This window comes from Ursus maritimus, unplaced genomic scaffold (genome assembly GCF_017311325.1).
Source record: "Ursus maritimus isolate PB19 unplaced genomic scaffold, ASM1731132v1 scaffold_12, whole genome shotgun sequence".
Classification (NCBI taxonomy): Eukaryota; Metazoa; Chordata; class Mammalia; order Carnivora; family Ursidae; genus Ursus; species Ursus maritimus.
In genome coordinates, this window is record NW_024423564.1 from 66,018,458 (window position 1) to 66,029,857 (window position 11,400).

Consider the following 11,400-nt stretch of genomic DNA (forward strand, 5'->3'; position numbering starts at 1 on the left):
TCCTTTCTCTCTCTTTCCCTCTCTCTTTTTCTTTCTCTTTCTCTTTCTCTTTTCTTCTTCCATCCTTTCTCTTTTTTCCTCTCTCCCTCCTTCCCTTCCTTCCTCCCTCCCTTCCTCTCCTTCTTCCCCCCTCCCCGCACCCTCACTTCCTTTCTTTCTTTTTCTCAGTTTCCAAAGGCTTTATTGGCAAATAGATAGTAGAAAAGAAAGGTTGAACCTACAGCTTCCAAGTCCAAGAAATGAAGAGCTATGTCAGGGACACATCAAGCAGTGCCAGAGGGGACCACTGCCTTGTCCCCCGTTATTCATAGACCTGGTCAAAAGCACAAGACTGGGAGTCACCAGGTCTTTGGGCGGCGTAAGCTGTAGGCTGATTTCTTTTCAGCACTCTCTACTGAATCACCACTAGGAATGATGTTCTTCCAACACGAAGGCAGAAGGCCCCGTGAACGGTGCCCGGCTCAGACCCCGCTGGACTGGTCTCCCCAGGCATCTGTCTCAGCACATGCAGCTCTTCCCGGACCATGGCCTCAACCAGCCCTGCGTTCGTGTATGTCTCTAGCCCCAGGCACGGTGGACGCTCTTTCGGGTCCATGTAGGGCTGCTTCAGGTGTTCCTCGGAGGCCTAAGGAGCTTCACGGCCATGAGGCGGAATCCCTTCTGCTCAAGTGCTTGATGCCCTCACCCAGCAGGCCGCGCACAGGTCCTCAGGCTTGCTGGCAACGGACGTGTGCTCGAAGTTGGCCATGGCCCTAGATGCTGCTGGGGGTGAGCGGTGGGCGTCCTGCCGGGCCAGAGCCAAAGGCTGTTTCTTTCTTACTCACTGCTACTTCTTGGGGCCCAGCACAAAGCCTAGCATGTGGTAGCTGCTCACAGTATGTTTGCTAATAATTAAGGTATCTTTGGAAACCTTAGACAGGAAAATTTTGGGAATATTTGGGTCAATCTCAATGAGAGTCAGAGAGAGCCATCCTTTTCCAAATCCTCCCACGGAGTCTGCCCAGCACGAGGAAGACAGACAGGAGTGGGCTCCATACCCCAGTCCCATCCCCAGAGTGGAGCTTTCCTCCCTGACACCAGGTAGCCCAGAGATGTTCCCCATTCTTCCCCACCCCCATACAGAGGCCGCACTGCCTCGCGCTTCTGCCATCCTGGCTCTTCCCAGGCTGGGGAGGCCAGACCCTGCCGGGCTGGGCCACGACAGCAGGATGCTGAGAGCCTGCTCCACTTTTTCCACAGGCCAGAGGAGGGTCTGGGGTGCTCCTTCCCCCTCTGCTGCAGCCAGACAGAGCCCCAACTGGGCCTGGAGCCAGAGAGATAAGAAGATCCAGTCATTCTCAACTTGCCACAAACTTGACACTCAGTTCCAATTGCAGAAAAAACAAATCACCTTCCACTCTTCAGATACCAGAAAATCACAGTGGCTCCGAGTAATCAGGACCCTAAAAGAGCACCCAGTCTGACCTCCCTGTCCCTGGCTTTGCACCCACTGTGCAAGTGGGGAAACTGAGGCACCAAGACAGGCAGACTCTGTCTTGACCAGACCCACACTAAGAGTCAGTAAGAGAACAGGGGCTGAAAACCCTGGTCTCCTGCTTTCTGGCTTCAAACCCTTTCCAACCCCCCACATTGAGAATTCACATCCGTGTCTGCAAGGAGCTTTTGTGATCTGACTCTGCTAGCACACGTCCTATGACAGGGAGCTCAGCACCTCTGAGCAATCTAGATAGCACTCAGTGTTAGAAAGGGCTTCTGTACCCAGAGTCTGAACCCAACTCACTACCCTCTGGGACCTTGTCTGGGAACTCACAGGGCCCGGAGAGATTAAATTGGAAGGGAAAAAAAAAAGAAGATATCATATTACTTAGAATTCTCTGGGAGCGGGGAAAGCAGACTAGCAGCCCTCTTCCTGGGAGAAAAGCCTTGGATTGGGGCAGGAAGGGGTTGGGGATAGATACCTTTTCCAGAAGCTGGGAAGGGGCACAGGTCAGGAGCTCAGAATTTGGATGGTGGGGATTCAGTTCCATGGGTCAACTTGTTGTAACAGTTGGCAAGCTTGGTAATCCTCCCCTGGAACACCCTCAAATCATTGCTAAAGTGACAAAATGTGGCAAAATTCCCAGGGCAATTACGTTTTTCTAGAAAAAGGAGAGGGCAGAGTTTTGTGTGTGGAACTGATGGTTTGACATGGCACGGAGGAGTCTGCTCTCGCACGAGCAGGGACAGACAAGCACGACAAACAACTGTGGGACAGCTGAGCCGTCCGAGGTTAGACCAAGCTTTCTCCAGTCTCCTGGGAGCATGGGAATCCCAAGGGGCAGATGGATAACACACGCAGATTATCTGTGTCTCTCATTCATCTCTATTCCTTCATTTGATGGGTATTTATTGACTGCTGACAATGTGCATTAGGCCCTGGAGATGTTATTATGAACAGCCCCGGACCTGGTATCTTGGATGCTCTGCCCTACATTTGTAGTTAATGTCTCTTCTATGGGTGTCCCGCCTCCCCGGGGAGTTTGCACATTCCTCAAGGGCTGGAGTTCTGTCTGCCTCCTCTCCAGCACACACCCTCCGCACGGAGCCTCTAGCGATCTGTTAAGGGACCCACGGATAAGTAGGGTTTTATCAGCCACCTTCGCTTCTCACTCACTGAATCAAGTAAACATAGCAACGGCTCAGTTCTTATGTGCTTCCCAGTCCCAGGAGCTGAATCAGGCAGACCCAGAGGGACTGATAAATTTGAGGTCATCAAAATCTCTCCCTCAGCCTCCAGACCAGGCTAAAACCTAGGCTTGGTCAATATGAGGGGATAGGAAAGAGTAAGAACAAATGTCTGGGAGTCAGGAGACCTGGGATGGAGCTGGATTCTGCCATTAGCCCCCTGTGTGGTCAGCAACAACAGCAATGTCCATTGACAGCAGCTTGAAAATCCTCTTTCCCTCTGATCCCCTCAATGACCAATGAGTTAGGCGTGGGGGATCCTATTATCCCCATTTTACAGAGGAGGACACTGAGGCTCTGAGAAGTCAAGCAGCTTGCCTGAGGTCACAGAGCTGGTGAGCGGGGACCCCAGGGCTTGAGGCCAGATCTTCTGGTCCAGGAGGCCGCCTTCTGTCCTCCACGGCTGCTGCTATGTCATGACAGGAGAACCAGAGTGGGGCTGACTCCTGAACTGGTGGCCTGAGCCTCCCTGCATCCCCTCCCTGATGGATCTGCTGGCTCTCCTGCCACAGTCCCACTGGCCAGTGACCAAGGGGAGAGCAAGGAGGCGGGGCTGAAGCTGGAGGGTGAGCAGGGGAGGGAGATGGAGCGGAGGCAGACAGTGAAGTGTCAGAGCATCCCCCACCCCCCACGCCAGGGTCTCAGCTGCTGGCTGCCCTGCCCGAGAAGCAAGCTCCCACCCAAAGTCAGCCCCCGACTATCTGTCCATCATTCCCCTGAGTGAGCTCCTTCCCAGGCTCCCGTGGCCTCGAGGTCTGCTGGGACCCAAGCAAATGGGCCATGTGTAGCTGGGCTCTGACAGGGGAGAGAGGCAGCCACTTAGATGCCAGCAACAGAAGGATCCACGTCTGAGGAATCGGTCAGATCTGCCTCCTGCTTTTTGGACCGATTCTCTGAGGCCTTTGTCCCAACCCTAAATTCTTTAAGCTCCTTTCCAAAGCTCTCCTGGGTTTCACTGGGTTTATGAGCTGTGACTTCTCGTCAGGCATATCTCCCTTCCCTGGCCTTCGTCCTCACCTCAGCGTGAGTCAGGAGCTCATGGCCTCACCTCCTGGGTTGGACTCCTTGGCCGGACATAGGTGGCCAGCACACATCCTGCCTGTCACACCCTGTTGGCCCCAGGAAGAAAGGAGGAAGGGGGAGACCCAGGCCAACAGGGTGGGGTCATGCCGCCAAGGTGGGCTCCATTGAGAAGGGCCGCTGTTCCGAGCACGGACTGCCCAATTGAGCAGGAGACGGCCGTGCTGTGTTCCAGACAAAACCGTCACTCTCGCCTCTTCTGTGCCAGACCTGGTCACAGACAGGGGTCGGATCCGGTCCAGCTCCCGGAGGGGTTTTCTAGGCCGGTGGAGACAGCGGTTCAGTAAACAAACAATAAAGAGCCAGGTGATAATTGCTCTGAGAGGGGCTGAGGGGAGCCCAGGGTAGACAGAAGGCCTAAGGAAGAGGCAAATTGGTTTTGTGGAAAGAGCTTGGACCCTGGACTCGGAGCTGAATTCAGATGACGTCCTGCCATTGTTCACTGACTTCTCGAAGCCCCACTGCCTTATCCGTAACCTGGGGTGACGATATTACCCACCCCGCAGCATTGCTCCAAGGACTGGACAGCAAAGTGCTTGGTACAACGGCTTACGGGAGGCCACGGGGAAGCCTGGACGGCTTTCTGGAGGAGGCAGCACTTGGAGGACGAAGGGAAGCTGCCCAGCTAGCTGCTCTGGAAGCAGGAGGGCCTCCGAGCACTAAGGCCTGTCAGCCGAGGAGATTTGGGAGTAGGTCCCTGGGCCCACGCGCTGTGCGGCCTTGTCCTGGTCTGTCTGCGTCTGCTGTGAGGCTGTGGGAGGGCCCAGGCCCCCTTCATTCGCCGTGGAACCACGGTGCCCGCTGCTGGTGGCACACGGTGAATATCGGAATATCTGAATAATCAGTGAACGGCTCTGCAGAGTGAAAAACAAGAGAAAAGGGACAGCAGGAGAAGAGGTGGAAGGGAGCCGACATTTTTAGCCGCCACTGCGTGCCGGGTGCTGGGCTGGTGACTCACGTGTACGGGCAGGTCAGCGCCCCCAAGACTGCATGTGTCTTATTTACCATTTACAGATAAGGAGACGAGGCTCACAGAGGCCCCGAGACTTGCTAGAGATAAGGCGGCTGCAAAGTCGCCCTCCCCCCCAAAACTCTACGTCCCATTCTTGAATCAGCAGTGCCCTTTTCAGCATTCTGGGCTCCTTCCAAGTGGCATAAGGCTATTTGGCCAGAGCCTCCGGACCCAGGGGACGGCCCCTCCCCACCCATGCTCTACCCTCACCCCAACTGTGCAAACAGACCCCAGCTGGGGGGCTCCAAGAAGGGCGGGGAGGAGGGTCTGGCAGCTCTGACAGGTCAGGGTGAGCTGGGCTTTCCTGAGAAGAGCTCCCACCCCAAGGTGGCCTAGAATACATCCTTCCGTAGCCTTGCTTAGGACAGGGGGCTTCCCCAGGCTTGCTCAGGACAGGGGCTGAGAGCCCGGCCGGCTGCCTCCAGGTGCTGTGATCTCAGCCAGCGCGATGACTCTAAAAATCCCTCCAGGGCAATGGGACCCCTCCCTGGTCAGCTCTGCACAGCCTGAACTCAGTGCGGATCCGCAGGTCTGGCAGCAAGCCCCGGGTGCATGTGACATCAGAGGTCGTGCGCCTCCCACCGCACCACCCCTCCACTGAGTGCCATGCAAGGGACAGAATGCACGGAAACCCCGCTGGCTTGCTCTCCCTGCCCGCCTGTGTCCTTTCTCTTTATCCTCTCTGCTCCAGAGTCTTACCTTTCAAGCACTCGCTTCATCCCCCCTTTCTCCTTCCGAGGCCCATGCAAGGCCAGAAGGTGTTATCCTAAGGGTCCTGTCACCAGTTCTGCAGAAACTCGGCCGGGAGTGGGTGCTAAAAGAAAGACCTCCCTGTGAAGAGCGGGTGCAGGATGCTCCCTGTCTGACACCACGTCAGCGCTTCCCCGCCCGCCGTGGCAAAGACGAGGTCCCGGAGCTGAGTGATTCTGTTTCTGAAGGACCAGATAATCCACTTGCAGGAGGACGTGGGCACGAAGATTGATTTGCTCACACTAAGACAGACACAGGCTGCCCCTACACCCGGGGGTGGCAGGCACGTGCGCTCCCCATGTGCACTTGGATCTCAGACAGGCCACGGCCGTCTTGCACGCACCACCCAGAGAGCTGGGGATCCACCCTGCCCCAGGGCTGACACCGGCTGGAAGGCAAGCAGAACCTGGTCTGGGGATCTGTGCCACGTCTCCCCAGAGGCTTCCTGCAAACTCTCCCCTTGGAGATCAGGCTGCTAGGAGTCAGGAAAGCAGTGTCTGCAGGAAGGAATGTCCCAGCTCAAAAATCCCACACCCCATCCCTCCCACCAGTGAGATTCAGGCAGGCAGCCAGGCCAAAGCGGACCCTGGAACTCATGAAGATTTTATCAACCCTCAACAGACATCCGACGCTCACCTACTATGTGCTAGACCCTGGGGATGGGAGAAGGGGTGACAGAGGAACCCCACAGTCCGGGGTCAGAAAACATGGGCCTGGTCACTTCATTACTCCTGTCACGCTAAAGTTCAACCATGAACATTTCTTGCACACCAAGAGCGTGTTGGCCGTGTCACAGGAGTTACTCTAACTCACTCTCTTGTCTGTATGATAGATGTAAGACTTGGGATCCAGCGAACACACCATCTGTCCACGGTGCACACGACGGCTCTGCTTGCGCACATGGAAAGCGGGTTCATAGCGGTACCCGTCTCACGGGGCTGTTGGGAGGATGCAAAGTTCTTAGAACAGTCCCTGGCACCAAGTAAGCAGTCAATACATGTTAGCTGGTAGGTTACATCCTTGTCATCAATTCTGTTCCCAGGAACCGAGGAACATGAATTCACATGGCTCAGACTCGCCCCCTCCCCCCCCGCCCCGTGCCATTCCGAACTTTTTGTTGGCTTATACACGTCTCCAACAAAGAGCCACAGGGTGCCAACTGTGCAGCAGGGGCACTGGGGAGTGTGAGCCGCTCAAAGTGTGCGTTCGAGCCCCTGAAAACGGGCCCAGTCTCCCTTCCTAGCCTCATCTCCTGCTCCTCCCTGTCCTTGTGCTGAACCGTAACTACTTCTCCCCGAGCTGACCCCCGGTTCTCCCGCTTCCAACTCTTTCAATCTCTGTTTCTATGGGGTCTGGAGTTCCAGGAGTTGTATCTAGGGGTCCTTCTGCTGATATAAATCTTAAGATCCATGTGAGATAAGAGAGATCCGCTGACTTTCAAGCCAGAGCTGTGGCACCAAATCCCAGCTCTGCCAGTTTGTCTGTGTGGCCTTGAACAAGTTACTTAACCTCCCCGAACCCAAGTGTTCTTGCAGGAGTCGTGTGTTATCAACCTCACATGGATTGTATAAAATAGAAGACCACAGAGGGCGCTCTTCCTCTTCAAGTTTCCAATTCACACACACACAAACTACGTTAAGAGATACAGTTTTCTCAATTTTTTATTTTTTCCAAAAACTTTTCATAAACTTTTATGCCCACTCTATCTTAACCATAATGAGATCCAATTTAAGAACGCATGAATTTAACACCAACCAAGATATTCGATCATTTTGAGTTTTGTCTCAAGGTGGCTCACGACATGCTCAGAGCCTCTCAGACCCCAAAGGAGTGACACCTGAACTGCATTGAGAATTCTGCTCAATCTTGTCTTCAGCATGTAGCCACAACCCGTCCATCCTTCAAGGTCCATCCCCAAGTTGAATTACCACTGTGACGTCACCACCCCTGTGTTGTGAGCTCCTCGGGGATGGAGGCTGGGTCTGGTTCACTGCACAGGGTCCAAGGAAGTGTTCAATAAATCCTTAAATGGACCAGCATCCATCCCAGCCATGCCATCATCCATTCATCAAGTGAGTCTTTTAGGACTTGGTCCTATGTAGGGGACTCCTCCTTCAAAGGTGAAAGCCTCCTCCTTCTGCGTCCTCTTGCATTCTTCCCTCTCCTGGGACCCTTCTGGCCAGGTCTGTCACCCCGTGGGATCCTCTGCTTCCCGATTTCGATTTCCAATGTAGCCACTTTCATTGCCATCCAAGCAGGGCCTCACACCTTCATGCAGGTGGAAGCTGGGGCTGGTACCTTGGAAGGAGCACTGCCCTGAGGTCCACAGCTGGAGGCCTTTAAGGACATCTGGATGGACCATCAGTTGCTCTCTCAGCCTTTCAAGCCCCAGGGTGCCAAAGCGGAGCCTAGGCAGATAAGGAAGCTAGACTGTCATGTGCACATTTGGTGTTGGGAGGGAGGACGGGGGAAGGCCAGATCACACTTAGCGCAGAAAGCTCTTCTTATCTACAAGGCCTTTGAAGTGGGGGAGGTCCCAGGGACTGGAGGCCAGAGGGGAGCCTTTTCTCCACACGCGAGTCCCCGTCATTCCTCTGCTGCAGAGGCCGGGCCCAGTCCTGGAGTAATTCTGGGACCTCAGAAGCTTGCAAGTCCTTCATTCACTCAGCAAGCGCTTCTGAGCTAGTAAGTGCCAGGCTCTGCGCTAACAGCTAAGGAGGCTAAGATGAATCAGACCCACATGCTTATTTGCAACCACAAATGCTCTCGAATTGCTCCTCACCCAAGAAGGGATGCGGACATGGAATGGAGACAGGGCACTGGAGCGCTTACAATCTTCGGTCCCGCTCTGGAATTTGGTGCCGGTTTGATGCCTAGATACCCTCTATAATGTCCAAGCAAGCAATAGGGCTTCAAGACCCTGCTCATACACCTCTCGAGATGGGGGAAACCATTCTCCCTTTGTTCTTCCCCTGCCTCATCCCAGCAGGCTTCTAGAACACGGGACCCTCTGGCTAGCAGGTTGTGCTGCCTTCCTCGGAGCTGAAACAACCTACCCCACGTGTTCTTCCCTCTTCCTAACTCTGACACCTGGGGCTGCCACAGGCCCTCGGGCTGCACCTGTCCCAGGGCAACCCTGAAAAGAACTGGGGGCAATGTCAGGTTTCCACAAAGCACAGTTCCTGCAGACGTTTTGCTGCAGAAAGGCCACTCTAGCAGCAGTGAGCAGGAAGTGTGAGCCCAGGAGCTGGGACCCCAGGAAAACCAGGTGAGAGGTGACTGACCTGAGTCAGGCAGCAGCCAGGCTGGGACCCACCAGAAGGCCACTGGAAGGAGACTCGGTGGGAGGTCCTGCTGGGCTTGGGAGAGAAGCCAGTGCCTTAGAGAGCTGGCTTGATGGCACACCCTGGCTAACGAGGGAGCCTTAATCCCTCTCTCTGGCTAGCACGGGAGATAAGACCAGTGAAAATGAGAAAACAGAAAACAGGAGCAGCTTTGAACTCCTAGCCGCTTCCCAGCTCTAACACCCCTTCCTCAGCTCCCCCTCCCTAAAGCATGTATTTACAGGCTGCTGGTGTCCCTGCCTTGGTAACTGGAGGACAAGGGTGGCACCTGGGTCATCTCTGTTCCATCCCAGTCCCGCCCCTCCCCATGCCTCGCTGAGGACCTGCACTTGGCAAAGTCCCGGGAAATGTGCACTGAATAAAACATGCACTGGTTTATGCTGGTTGTAACTGGTGCAGATACTGGGTGTCTGAGGTGTGAGGGTCAGCCAACTATAGGGTCAGGAGACCCAGGCCTTAGCCCTGGCTCTGCCATTGACTTACTTTGCTCAAGAGTGATCTTAAGCAGGTCTTTTTTTCTTTCATGGGACTCAGTTTCTCCACCTAGAAGAATCACACAAGACAACTCTGAGGCCTCCACAATAAATGCCCCACAATGCTCCAGGGCCCCCTCCATATTTATTTGGCACATCTTATGTTCCCTACTGGGGACACCTGAGAAGACCACCATCTCCTTTCTCCCAGATCACCTCCATCCCCCCTCCCCCCCCACCAGGCTATTTCCTGGGAACCAAAAGAGGAATGTGTGCAACTATAAGCTTGGCCAAATCAAGCCAAGTCACCTTTGCTATTTAAAACCTCTCTGTCTGCAGAAGCAGTCTGTTGAAGTTGGCCTCGGAGAAGCAAATCCCTGCTCATTTAGGAGTCCACTTTGCGGTGGCTCTAAATTCCCGGGGATTAAGAGACCTCCAGCACCAGCTTCCCACTGCCCTTTTCTCTAAATTCTCCCCTGAGGCCACTTGGCCGATTGGAATGTTTGGCCCACCCCCTCGGTGGCCAGGCAGGATAAGCGCCCTCTCTGGGGACACTCTGCTGGCTGTCGTGTTTCCCAGAACTAATCCACGCTGACAATCCCCGGCCAAGTCATTTCCAAGAGGTCTGAGCTCTGCAGCACGGAAGTCCTGGATCGTCCAGGGATCAGGAGTAGCTGGGGAGGAAGAAGGCCAAAGCCAGAGCCAACCGAGGATGGGTGGTGGGGTGCGGTATTGCGAGCTCCTGTGTCCCAGCATATTAAAGCCATGGGAGACCCTCAGGAGAAAGTGTCATGCACCCCCATTGCACAGGCAGAAAACCGAGGCCCCCAGAAGGCGTGGCACTTACCCAAAGTCACGCCATCTTTTCGCGGTGAGGGGGTGACGCAGATCCAGGTCTCGGTTCTTCCTTTATCCTATGACCTTCTGTTTTGATTTGTTTTTAAACTAACTCCCAAGTTCCAAAGCTGCCACTTGGGATGCTGAGATAAATGTGTATTCATTTAACAAACATTTATATAAAACTGATTATGGGCCAGCCACGTTTCAAAGCACGTAAGTATGATCTCATTTAATCTACCCTAGAAGTAGGTTTTATTATCTCCCATTTACAAAGAAGGCTGGAACTCCTGTCCCACAGTCACACAGCTAAGGTGACAGATCTAAGTTTGAACCCAGGTCTGTCCTGTACTCCTTCCTCCACCTCGGGTTGTTGTTTTGGAGGTGAGAGAACCTAAGTCCGGATACAGGGTGGTGTTGCCAGGGCGGGATGCGGACCACCGGCCAGAGGTCAGGCAGGCAAACTCTGAGGGCGACAGGGAGGCAGCCCCAACCACAAGCCTGCACCAGCCATCTCCCCCCTGCCCTGGTGTGGCCCTGATGCATACCTCCAGGGAACCCCGGTTGTTTTGCCTTCAACTTGAATTATGCACGCACCCCCCCCCCCCCGCCCGCCGGGGTCGTGCTTTGCTGCAGCAGCCCAGCCATCACCTGCACGGGCGACTGCCAGTCAGGTGCGCAGGTCAGGGCTGCTATTGTCGGGGTAGGGACTCCTGAGAATGGAAGAATGGAAGGCCTTGCCAGCCCCAGAGGCAACACGCACCAGCTGCTCCCGCAGCCCCCACCAGTTCTGCAAGATCACGCCAAGGGCAGCCTGCAGGTCATATGTCTAGACAGTCAGACTGAGAACGGGGCTCAGCATCTTGGTAGAAGTTTCCTGAATTCCTTCCACCTTCGGGAGTGGAAACTGAGCTAACAGGGAATTGGTTCTAATTATAGGGAAATAAGGAGAATTGAACAAGAGCTCCTCAAGGTTGAAGTCTTCTGTTGGGTTTCTCCAGCACTCTCCCTTTGTTCATCTTTCCAGCGAGGAACCCCGGCGCACTGCCTCTGGGCCAGCTCCTGGCTGGGCATTGGGCACAGACAGGGTTAGATTGGGGCCTTGCCCGCCAGGAGTGCCCACCTAGTGGAGCAGTAGACAGGGAGCCAAGGAGCTCAGCCCACGATGGTAAGGGTGCCA

At 54.7% G+C, this 11,400-nt stretch overlaps 1 pseudogene; it reads right to left on the bottom strand.

Moving 5' to 3' along the window:
• Positions 1-338: 338 nt before the first annotated feature.
• Positions 339-1,749, bottom strand: LOC103670886 (annotated as a pseudogene).
• Between the last annotated feature and the right edge of the window lie 9,651 nt (positions 1,750-11,400).